The following is a 13,649-nucleotide window of genomic DNA, read 5'->3' as shown; positions in this document are numbered from 1 at the left end:
TGTACATTTCAGCTTTATATATTGGTAATTGTAATAGGTACTCAGAGTATTCAAGTTAGAGTTAACTTGAAGTTGTCGCAACAGTTAGAGGTTGTGTGCCACAACGGGATTGGAGTTAATCCTAGGTTTACAAAAGTGTTTTGTAAATGCAGCTTTTGGCTCAGTGATTTAGTGGAGAGTTTGGGAAAATCCTACTGGGAAGTAGGTCGTGGTTTTTTCACCTTTTGAGCCAGGTGTTTTCCACGTAAAATACTTGTGTTCTTTAATTTCTGCAGTTATTATTCCGTAACAGTAGTATAAGAAACACATAGAAGAACCATGTCTTTCTATAATCTGTGCACGCGAAAAATTGGACACCACACAAATCACCCCCTTCTTGTGTGGTATTGAAGTTAAAACATCAGTATTTTTGTACTTTTTCGTTTGGCATGTTTGATAAATAAAAATGACCTTTTTGTTTAAGCATTGCGCAAAGTTCATTCCTTTTGCGTCGAATTAAGTAAGGCTTCGGGTGTGTTTTATTTTGATAGTCTTTGGGTTTCGGGCATAAACTCTTCCGGAACTAACCCTTTACTATGAGGGTTTTATAAGAGAGGGTCCTCTTATGTTTACGTTGCTCTTGAAGAGAATGTCTCATGTTCATTCCGACACTAACATTTAAAGTTTTTAGTTAACTTTCAAATAATAAAATCAATTCATCGTTTGGAAAAAAAACAAGATAAAAATAAAAGGACTTCATTTTATTCCTTCTATCTTCAAAAGTACATAAGCATTCGTTTGCTTTAAAAAAGAAAAAGAAATTGCCAATACATGTGGCTAACTTGTATAACTTGTTCTACGGGGCTAGCTGTGCAGTCCCCTGTCCCGACGAGACATTATTGTTCCTGGGTCTCGTATTCTCGATTTTCATTGCAATCAAGTTGTCGTATTCTCATACTATTTCCCTACCAGTGCTCGAATGCGAATAATGCGAATTGGGACACTGGAAATCTTGCTCTTTTGAGGAAAAACACTTGTGAACCATTTTTGATAATCTTTGGTTGGATGGCAAGCTTCATTTCCCGTTAGGAACTTTGCCATCGAGCCAAAGATTATCTAACCATCCCCTAGTGGCTTGTTGTTTCAATGCCTTGTCATTTAAAAGTCTTAACTTTGTTGATGATGCTCCTTTCGTAGTTTGCTTTCCGTTGCTGCCTCATTAAAAACCTTGCCAGAAAAGCCCAATTGGGACAAAAACTGGTCGAACGAAAAAAGAGTGCAGCACATACTATCAATATAAGCAGGATCCATCAGCAGTAATACTTTTTGAGGTGAGTCACGTTCTAATTGCTAGACAATTTGACTTCGTCTTGGTTCTCTAGTTCGTATGATCTTTTGAGAGGCGACTACGAGAGCTAAGGCTAGTTTTTTGAGGTGCGGATAACGAGTTTCTGCTCCCGATAAAATTTTGCTAACATAATAGACAGGAGATAGCGTACCTTCATCCTCCCGGATTAGAACGACACTAACCGCTACCTCTGAGGCTGCTAAGTATATCAGCAATTGCTCGCTCTCCTCCAGTTTTGATAGTAGCGGAGGGCTTGATAGATAACGTTTCGGGTCTTTTAAGGCCTGTTGGCATTATGGAGTCTATTCGAAGTTCTTCTTCTTCTTCAGAAGTGAGAAGAAGTGATGACATTTTTTCGAAGACCGAGAAATGAACCTGCTTAGGGCGGCCAATCTTCCGGTTAGCCTTTGAACTTCTTTCATGCTTGTTAGCTGGTCTGGGATGTCCTTGATATCTTTGATCTTATCGGTATTGACCTCGATCCCTCTTTGTGACACTAGAAAACCCAAGAATTTACCGGAGCTAACTCCGAACGTGCATTTTTCGGGGTTGAGCTTCATGTTGTGCTTCCTTAGGATATCAAAGGTCTCTTGGAGATGTTTTAAATGGTCACATGTATTCAAAAACTTGACCGACATATCATCTATGTATACCTCCATTATTTTACCTATTTGTTTTTCGAACATCTTGTTCACGAGCCTCTGATAAGTGGCTCCAGCATTTTTAAGCCCGAAGGGTATCACATTAAAACAATATGTGGCAAAACTTGTTATGAACGAAGTTTTTTCTTGATCTTCCCAGTTTATCTTAATTTAATTGTACCCGGAATAGGCATGACGGAAACTCATTAACTCATGCTCGGATGTGGCGTCGATCATATGATCGATGTTTGGCAGTGAGAGCGAGTCTTTCAGGCACTCCTTATTCAAGTCCTTATAATCTACGCACATTCGAAATTCATTACTCTTTTTTTAGAACTACAACTACATTAGCTAGCCAGTCGGGATATTTTATCTCCTGGATTAAACCAATGTCAAGTAACCGAGTCACCTCTTCTTTAATAAACATGTTTTTGACCTCAGCTATTGGGCGCTACTGATGCCTTACCGGTGGGATGCTTGGGTCCAGGCTTAGCTTGTGCACGACCACCTCTAGCGAGATATCTGTCATATCCGCGTGTGACCATGCGAAACAATCAACGTTAGTTTTAAGAAAACCAATAAATCCTGACTGAGCTAGGGGTTGAGTCCTGTCCCCAAGTGGAATTTTCTCTGTAGGAATTTTTTGAACAAAGCCACTTGATCGAGTTCTTCTGCCATGGACTTGGTCACGTATGTTTCTTCCGGTACCTGAAAATATCTTCGTACATGGTGGGATTCTGACGACTCATACCCTTTGTCATCTTCGCTTGGTGCGGGAGCAGGCGTTGGTTCCTGTAATTGCTATGTGTTGAGTTCATTTCCTTTACTGCTGGAAACCGATACCGCCTTCATTTCCCTTGCTGCCGATTGATCTTCTATTATTTGTTTAATTCCCTCCAGAGTCGGGAATTTCAGCAGTTGGTGATACGTTGACGGTATGACCATCATCTCATGTAACCATGGTCTGCCGAGAATTATGTTGTAGCCCATGTCGTCCTCCAGCACTTCAAATAAGGTGGTCTTTGTGACCCTTTTGGCATTCGTATGCAGCGGGATCTCCCTCCGGATTATCACACTTGCTGAGTTGAATTTGGCTTGGAGTTTTGTTACCGGAATGATGCTTCCGGTTAGCTTGGCTTGTTCCATAATTCTCCATTGAATGATATCGGCGGAATTTCCTGGGTCAATCAAAACACGTTTAATTTTAAAATCTTGAATGTTAAGAGAAATTACCACGGCATCGTTGTACGGCAGGAGAAGTCCATCTGTGTCTCCTTCCGTGAAGGTGATGTCGTCTTCGGCGACTTTTCGAAGTTTCTTGCTATGGGTCACCGATACATTTTTCTTCTAGGCTACCGAGAAAGTTACATCGTTGATCTCGTTCCACCTGAAAATCATGTTGATACTTAGTCAAAGAGGGTCTTCCCCTATCTTCGAAGGTTCTACGTTATCTCGGCTGCGACCGTAATTGTTCTTGACCCGGTTGCTTAAGAATTTTTTGAGATGGACATTCTTCAACAGCGTTGCCACCTGCTCACACAGATATCGGCAGTCCCTAGTTCGGTGTCCATTAGTCCCATAATATTCACAGCATAAATTAGGATCTCTCTAGCTGGGATTAGATCTCATTGGCCTCGAGAACCGTGCTTCCTTGATATTTCTCATTGCCGATACCAGCTCCATTACGCTAACATTGAAATTATACTCTGACAGCTTGGGATAAGTGGAATCTCGGGAATCCGATACCTCTCTGTCCTGTAACGACCTAGTGTTTCGGTCGTGGTCAGCTCTTCTATCGGGGGCGAACCTTTTCACTGACTGGAACCCTTTGTTGATGTGTCCTTCGGCCCTCTCGTAGGGCAAGAATCAGCCCTTAGAAGATCGTTGATCTGCATCAAAATCATCTTTTGATTTATCCGTGTTCTTTTCTCGATCCCGACCCTTAGTTGATACCGGGAACCCAAGTTGTCATCTTCTATCCTTATCTTTGATTCATAACGGTTATGGACATCCGTACATGTGGTTGCTTGGAACTCGAGCAAGCTTTCTTTCAGCTTACAGGAGGCGTCGGAGCTCCTCAGATTAAACCCCTTAGTAAATGCCTCAGCTTCCCATTCATCTGGTATGGCCGGTAACACCATCTTTTCTTTTTGGAACATGATCATGAACTCACGCAGCAATTCGGACTCTCCTTGCGAAATTCTGAATATGTCCACCTTCCGAGTCTAGACCTTCCTGTCCCCGGCATGGGCCTTGATGAAAGATCTGCGAGCATCTCAAAGGAATCAATTGAGTGTTCGGATAAGAGTGAGTTAAGACCCCCTTCGTGAGGGTTTCTCCGAATTTCTTCAGCAGGACCGACTCAATTTCATGTTGGGCCAAGTCATTTCCTTTCACCACCGTTGCATAAGTTGTGATGTGCTCCCGAGAGTCTGAAGGCCTATTATACTTTGGTATGTTCGGCATTTTGAACCGTTTCAGAATTAATTCTGGCGCTATGCTCGATTTGAACGGCAATTGGGTGTACTTCTTCGAGTCCGGGCCCTTCAACACTGGTGGTGCACCCGAAATTTGATCTATTCGAACATGGAACTCTTTCGTGTTCTGATCCATCTACTCGTTCATTTCTATCATGAATCTCATGAGTTCAGTTTTGAAGGGATCATTACTGTTGTCTTTACCGGATTCGTTGTCGATCCCCCCGGCTTTGTCGATGCCGACCTCACCCCTCAGAGTGATGTTATCAACTCTTTGAGCCATTTGATTTACGGGAGCATCAGGAGGAACAAATCCTCTTCTATTCGCGTTGTTGGAAGCACCTAACAACGCCTGCTTCAGTTCTGTCATGGCCTGGTCTTGCCTTGATAGATGGCCCATGATGGCCTTTTGCTGCTCTCTCAAGATCCTTACTATTTCCCCAACGTGCTCGTCCTCAGCGTCATAAGGAGTTGTCTTTCGCACATGTCGGGGATATCGCCTGCCATGGAACGGAGTTGCTACGTCCCCCTCGTTGCGGGTGTCACTGATCAAAACCTCATGTTGAGGCAGATGCTCTTGTGCCTCAACGTTGTGTGTGATGTTGGCATCATTAGCTGTCATTTTTTCTGATTTTTGCTATGAAACAAAAAATCAAACAAGTTAGTAGTAGATACAAGGATCAACTCAATTATGCATCTGTCTAATCCATATGGTGGGCGCCAAACTATTTACATGTAAAACGATACAGTTAAATTTGTTGAGTGATTTATAGACAAACCAACTGATTTGATCCCAAAATGATAAATAAATTAAATGAAAATATAAGACTTAGCGTTGAAATCGAAAGGAATAGTAGACAACCTGGTTCCGGGAGCAAGGCTTCTGAAGACAGCGATAAGAACAATATTATACAGAAAATAAAGTATTATTTAGCTTGAGAATAATGCATAGCATAAGTTTTGTGAGAGATTTGGTGTGTTACAATGGTTGTTGAATTCTCATTTATAGCTATACCTAGGGAACAAGATCATAGGATCAAGCCCCTCTTAAATGACAGTAATGGGGCCATTGATGAATATGTAACGGCAAGCCATGAATGCCAAAATTTTCTGCAACGGCTGCATATTTAATACGGAGGAATATTCTTCATTAAATGTCATTCGATGATAAAATATTTGTGTGCTTCCATTGACTGCGTTCCCTTCGGGATCTACCTGATACCAACCAAAGTCGTTGTCTCCGGTTTTGGTTTCCACTCGCTTCATTTTCTGCCCGCCTTCGATTTCACGTGTCATGTAATCATTCGAGCATTTAATATAAACCAATTTTACCTCATACATGAAGATTTTTTTATTTTTTTCCTTGCCTGTGGAGTAGTTCATTTGGCTCAGAAAAGCAAAAGAAAAATGTTGGAGAAAAACAAAACAAGCAAAAAAAAACTTCGTTGAATTCCACATGCGCCAAAATTATGCTACTTATCCATTAATCCGAATGCAGCAGCCACCAAATCTATAAATAAATCTGTTTTAGTTGGGAGATGATATTAAAAGATCGATTAACAAGAAAACGACTAATAACCAGCTGAATAATATAATTATTACATGCAATATAACTATAGTAACTTATTCCACGCCACGTGTGCTGCCAACTTAAATGAGAGGGAGTAGAAAACAGAAGAAGTTAGGAGGAGGAGGAGGAGGAAGAAGAAGAGAAGGAGAAGAGTGCTTTATGGTTTTTACATGTTAGATATTTGGGAATGTATATATCTGGAAATCACATGCAAAAAAGAAAGGAAAAAAAATATTGCAGTAGCTAGTACAAAATAGCTAAGTTAGTTAAGACTTCAGTGAGACTTTCTTTTCAGTAGAGATTTGCATATAGAGTGTTCTTTTTCTAGATTTAAGAATACACTATGTACGTAGTGTAATTCTGCTGGACAGAGAAGATTATTTATTCGTTGAATGAATTCATTATTATGTTAAATTCTAACATATATACATTCATTAGACTTCGCCATTTTTTTCCGGGTTCTATTCTCAATTAGACTTATAGCTTTGGCCAAACTTCTTTTTGGCCCAAAAATACTTTTTTTTTTTGGTTTTGGCCAAAAATTGAGGTGTTTGGCCAAGCTTTTGGAAGGAAAAAAAGTGCTTTTGAGGAGAAGCAGAAGCAGAAAAAAATAGTTTCTCTCCAAAAGCACTTTTCTGAGAAGCACTTTTGAGAAAAATACACTTAGAAGCAGTTTTCAAAAGCTTGGCCAAATACTAATTACTGCTCAAAAGTGTTTTTCAAATTAATTAGCTAAACACAAACTGCTTCTCCCCAAAAGCACTTTTTTAAAAAGTACTTTTGAAAAAAGCGCTTCTCAAAAAGCCGATTTTAGAAGCTTGGCCAAACAGGCTATTAGTGGGCGTTTGGACATAAGAATTATAAAATTCCAAAAAAAAGTAAAAAAAAATTTCAAGTGAAAATGGTATTTGAAAATTAGAGTTTTGTTTGGACATGAATATAATTTTGGATTGCTTTTGAAGTTTTGTGAGTGATCTGAGTAAAAATTTTGAAAAACAGCTTTTTGGAGTTTTTCAAATTTTCGAAAAATTCTAAAATTTCATCTTCAAGTGAAAATTAAAAATTTTATAGCCAAACACTGATTTCAAAAAAAATAAAAAAAATTTGTATGTCCAAACGGGCTCTTAGTAGGCGTTTGTACATAAGAATTGTACAATTTTAAAATAGGGGGAAAATATTTTTCAAATGAAAATGATATTTGAAATTTAGAGTTGTGTTTGAACATGAATATAATTTTGGGTTGTTTTTGAAGTTTTGTGAGTAATTTGAGTGAAAATTTTGAAAAACAGTTTTTTGGAATTTTTTAAATTTTCGAAAATTTTCAAAATGCATCTTCAAGTGAAAATTGGAAATTTTATCAACAAACGCTGATTTTAAAAAAAAGTGAAAATTTTTGGAAAAAAAAGGAAATTTTTTTTTATGTCTAAACGGGCTCTTAGTATAATTTCTCCTATTCAAACATGAGCTTAAGGCGCAGATTGTTTTACATTGTCAATAATCTAGTTTTTTATGTGCACTTTTCTACTTATAATTATAGATGGCCTCTGATGACAAACATAATAGAATCGGTAATAAACCATAAGATAACTATATATATAATTTACTATATAGTTTGTGTTAGAAAAATAATGGGATGAAATAATTTGGCTTCGATAGTGTAATCATTGTTCTTAAGGAATTTAAGCTTCCCACTTTGTTACTGCAGGGATAATAACAGAATTCCTCCATGATTTTACAAAACCTATGAAATTCGAGTTTAAGCAATTAACTCGAATTTTTCACAAGAACAGAATAATTGTGAGTTGTAGAAAATAAGTAGAAGAGAAAGAGGTGAAAATTTTCAAATGTATTTTCTTTTGGAGTCCGTTGGAATTAATAGACTATCTCTTCATAACATGCACCCTTTAAAACTAATAGTCACCTATTTTGATTTTTTTTAAAACTGTTAAAAATTATTTTCTTGAAATTAATTTAAAAATATTTTTAATTAATTAATAAAATAATAGGTGACTATTAATAATATAATCAAATTTTAATTTTCCTACAAAATATCCTTTAAAATATTCAAATTATATAAGACAAAGAAGTGCTTTTAAACACTTCTTTCATTCTTTCTTTTTCTAACGAGGGACAAAACAATCTCTTCTTAAATACTCCCATCAAAATTCAAACACTAACACATTAATAATTGTAATTGTCGCTCAAAGAGCAATCTCACCTAGTCAGTAAGATGATTATAACTTTGTTTGTTAAAGTTGAAGTAATGAACAATTTGATGCGTTAGAAAACTACTAGACTTTAAGGGTGTGTTTGGTATAAAGTTTTTAAATTTTTTCATATTTGGTTGGCTTAAATATTTTCCTCATGAGTTCATTTTCCTCCAATTGGAGGAAAATATTTTCCCTATCAAAAGAAGGGAAAATATTTTCTAAAACTCATTTTCAACCTTCCCCACCCTATTCCCTATCCCCACCAACCCTCACCTACCCACCCTACCCCACCCCACCACCCCACTCCCACCCTAAATAAAAATATTATTAATAGTACTTTCTTTTCATGTTATAGATTAAAAAAAAATTTATTTTAACAAATTAATGAGTATTTTCTTTTCATGATATAAAAAAGTATTTTTTCTTTTTCATTTTAACAAAAAAGTACTTTCTTTTCGTGATGTAGAAAAAGTATTTTCTTTTATTTCAACAAAATGACGTAGTAAAAAGTATTTTCATTCATTTCAACAAAATGAGTATTTTCTTTTCACGATGTAGAAAAAGTATTTTTTTCATTTCAACAAAATCAATATTTTCTTTTCATGATGTAGAAAAAGTATTTTCTTTTATTTCAATAAAATGAGTACTTTATTTTCATGTTGTAGAAAAAGTATTTTCTTTTTGGTTGTGGAGTAAAAATTTTAACATCGGTTTTGCGTAAAAAAATAAAGCAGCACATTAATTTCTTTGGGTTTGTGTGAATTTTTAGAAAAATAATTAAATTCTTGAAGAAAATAGAGTTCTGAAAACATTGAGTATTTGGAGGGAGGGGGGAGCAAGGAAACTTAGGGACTTGGGGGAAGGGGGTGTGGAGAGTAACATAAAAAAATATTTTCTACTCTCTAACCAAACACTGAAAATATTTTTTCTTGAAAAAGTTTTCCATTCACCAATCAAACAAGAAAAAATAAGTGATAAAACCACTCATTTTGCATGGAAACATTTTATATGAAAACATTTTTTTTCGTACCAAACACACTCTAATAGCTATAATTTTTATTCTCACTCCCAAACTTCCACATCACCTTTCAAACATAAGATTTAGATATCCACTCCTTCTCAACATGTCAAACACCTCTTTGCACAACTTAGAACATGAACGTGGACGCATAATACTTGGGAAAAAAAGTCCGGGGTACTACACTTATAATCTATCCTCAATTGATAATTATGCCTTCCGATCTTCAATACAAGATAAAGCATTCGAAGGCTATATTCCTTGCTAATGAATTTCCTTGAATTATCAAATAGCACAAAACAGTACATAACACATTGATATATTTTATGTTTTCTAACTTAAGGCCCTAGTACAATCTATTGATGGCCACTTTATTCTTCAAAAATAAAGATTAGGGTCAAAACAGTCCTATTCGTACAATATATGCATGACCTGGCGAAGGTAATATAGTTTTTTAATTGCTCAATCTTAAAACTAAGTATCATTTTGGTCATATATTTGCGTCTATTTCATTTGCTTGGAAAGATTAATTAGTTTACTCAACTAGAGAAAAGAATCATCGCGCCAATAAGAAGATTGAAAATTGAATGATGAAATCGCTGGAAAATGAAAATGTGATGAGGATTAAAAAAGGAAATAGGAGAGAATAAAGGGAAAGGGAGAAAAAGATGGGGATTTGTGTGAGCACGTAATTTTTGTCCTACGATCAAATTACTCTTAAAAAATCCCAAAAAATAGTCTTCTAATTAGCGTTGGTTTTTTATAGAGTTTTCTTTTAGGATTTTTCTCTATTTGTTGTCTGCATTTTATTGCATTTAGTTGCATTTTTAGCCTAATTAGGTATATCTTAAATCACAAAATTATCAAAAATATTTTTTTTATCTTTCATTTAGTATATTTTAGGATCTTAACTGCATTTAGGAATCAATCTTAGGTTAAAAGCATTGTTAAAATAAAAATCACAAAAAAAAAAAAAAAATTACATTAGTTTGCTTCCTTTACATTTTTTGACTAATCAACTAGTTTAATTTGGTTTAATTGCTAATCAAGTCATTTCTGCAAAATAGATTCAATTGGATTTAAAATGGCTAAGATTGAAAAGAGAATAGTTTAACTAATTAAGGAAATGGATGAAATTTGGTCAGTTGTGTTTTCGATTAGGGCCAACGAAATGCAGCAACCCAGTTACAAAAACCACCCGCCCATCCCTATTAGGTCCAACATGGCCCAACTCTTCTACTAAACAAAACGACACCGTTTGGGCGTCGTTTAATCCCATCCGTCCCTCAAAATCAATCCAACGATCACGAATTGATTACCCCTTTTCCTTATACCTGTCCGCACCGGGTTTCCCTACCCCCAAAACCCTACATAGACTCCCTCTTCTCTTCTCTCTCACACCCCACCTTCCGCCGCCGCCAGAAATTGCCTAAGGCGGCGGAACCACTCCAAACCACACCAAATTATCACCCACAATCCCCAGCCTCCCCTCATCGCTAATCTACCATTAGTTTCCCCAAAATATCTACCAAATTCGTGGAATTTTAGATCTGAAAATTGCATGAACCCTAGTTTGCCTATTTTCCCGATTCCTCAGTGGTTTCAACTTGTGTTGACTTAGAACCTACGTCGATTGATTGTTCTTGACAAGAACAATTAATTGACATTGGTTTTAGTTCATTCCGAAGCCGCTGAATTTTGGACAAATGATTGCTGATTGGTCGGAGTCGTCTGAAAATCCTTTCAGTCGTTTCCTTTGAGCTTAATTAGGTAATCCCCTCCCTTTTCTTTTGATTAATAATTTCTCTTCCTCGTCGTCATTTTTCTTTTCTTCTATTTTCCTTTGTTGTTTCTTCCTTCTTTCATTCACTCAAATCAGTTAGTGTTTCAATCTTAAACAGTCTTCAATTGTGCATTTTTAGAATAGTTAATAATTAGATGTAGGTTAATTTTTTGTGTTTTTGTTTTTGTTTTTCAACCAGTAAATTGATTGTTTAGTTAGTGATTTCAATTTCATTTGAATTGTCTATTCATTTTTAGGAAAGTGATTTGTTTCTGTGTCTTTATTTTGAGCATAAGGTTTGGGCCTGCCTTGTTTGACATGCAGGCCCGTTAAATTTGAGGTTTGGACATGGAAAATGCATGGCTAGTGGGCCTGTTGGCCTAAGGCTCAGACGGATGATGTTAGATAGGGGTAAATAACAGAAAATAGAGGGGTAATTGGGAATTTTTGCTTAGGTAATCTTAGTTAGTTAGAGAAGAAACTTCTAGAAAAAGAAAAAGGGACTGCCTCTGCAAAGGAAAAATAGAAACATGTGAGAATTTGAGAAAAATGGTAAATAACATAAAGTTAAAAGGGTGAAAATGAATTAGAAAAATCTAGTTGTTGCCTTAAAAATGCTGTTATAAATACACACACTTATTTTTCTGTATTTTTTAGAGATTTGATTTTGCATTTCAGAGATTCCCTTTCACTCATCTTCACTCTCATTTTTCATCTCACACACACGCCTCATCTCCAAAATAACAAAAACAAAATATCTCTGGAATTAGAAGCTGAACTCAGATCTGGAAAGAAAAAGATTTCAGAAGTTGAAAGCAAAAACCAAATACTTAGTCATGTTTAAAGTGTTATATCAAATTGAAGTTACTTATCATATCGTCTGGAATTTAGTTTGATGTTATCCAGTTAAGCAATCATGTTTTAAAATGCACTTGTTAAGTTGAAGGTAGTCAATCTTCGAGTTTGATCACTAGTTGATCAGATTTGTTGATTGAAAGATTCCAGGCAATGCTGAAATGCGTTAATTGATAGTGCCCTTCTACAAGCAATGAGGACGAGTCTGGGAATCAAAAATATGTGTATTCTCATAATTTTCCAGCATTTGAGATTGTATTTGATAGGAGTAGTCACTATGATGTAGTAAGTTTGAATTCCAGCAGATTTAAATCTTTGTCTATTATTATGATTAAGCTTGTAGTATTGTGAATATCATATGTCTGTTTTGGAACTCGTAATATCTACATGCACCTATCTGATTTTGAACTAAACACCATTGGGCCCAAATAATAAGTTTGCCCTTTTAACCGCCCATAATGTAGTCTGACTATGTAGAAGTTGTAAGAATGATTTGGGCTTCAATCCAAAGCCCATTTGCGCCGACAGGTGACCCGTGAGGGGATTTAATATGGGCCCTCAACCTGATTTAGCCCATAATGCTATTACCCATTTTTTAAATTCATGTTGACATTAATTAGTTCCTAAGAAACCTGCTGATCAGATTCGCAAAGGGCATTACTAGTATTCATGTGAACCTCCTTAATTATTTGAGTAGACTTTTCTATTCAACTAACTTCAAAAATATTTACATGACTCCATAATTGTAGAACCTTCACACTAATCTCAAACAAGTTTTTTTTTAGGAAATTAATTAACTTATGAATATTTGTAGGATGTTCCAGGCGCGTTCTAATCTATTATCATGATTGTGTATACGTTCGCGTGACACAATTATGATTCCCAAAATAAATCGAAGTACGTATTTGCGTGACTTTGGCCAAATAATCTTGAAAAATAATTAAATGCTGTTAATTATGTGCACGTACGCATGACATATTTTTGGCACAATAAGCACAACGGGTATACACGCACGTGATCCGTTTTAAAGATAAGTCCATAATGCCATAATTAAAAGTTGTAAAAAGTAAAACACACATAGGTTCTAAAAATACTTAATGAACAATTAAGCTAGGTATGATTAAATGCGACCGTCCTAAAACTACGGAATCTGGGAGTGCCTCACACCTTTTCTCGGGTCAACAGAATTTCTTACATGGTCTTCTGATTTTTGCGGACTTAAACAGAGTCAACTTCCTTAAATTGACATTCCAAATTTGGTGACTCGGAACACCGTTAATTAAATAAGCACGAGTGGCGACTCTAATAAAAATAAAATAATCACATTTCAAATAATTTTACTTAAATTGAAAAAACTCCTTATCTTCGGAAAAAGGAGGTGTGACAGCTCTGGTGACTCTGCTGGGGATCGAACCTAGAATCTCTGGTTCAGGGTTCAGAATTCGAGCTTGTGACGTGATCTATACTTGGCTTTATTAATTGTATGACATTACTGTGTTTGTGGGCCTAATATGCTAATTGTCGCTCATTTAACGCTTTGATATTATTTGAATTATATAAATTATCTTCTTACGCCTCCTTTCTGAGTAATCTGAATTTATAGTGCACACGTGCGCGTAGCCCACTTTTCTGTTAGAGATCATACCAATTAGAACGAGGATAGGTCAGTAACTAGGCCGGGTAGACTTTCGTGCTCCCAGTACGTTCCCCCACCTCGGCTCAAGTTGTCCGCTTGAGTAAGCTAGGTCTAAAACACTCACACCCAGGA

The sequence above is a fragment of the Nicotiana tomentosiformis genome, chromosome 1, assembly GCF_000390325.3.
Source record: "Nicotiana tomentosiformis chromosome 1, ASM39032v3, whole genome shotgun sequence".
Classification (NCBI taxonomy): domain Eukaryota; kingdom Viridiplantae; phylum Streptophyta; class Magnoliopsida; order Solanales; family Solanaceae; genus Nicotiana; species Nicotiana tomentosiformis.
This window is presented reverse-complemented; position numbering follows the sequence as displayed.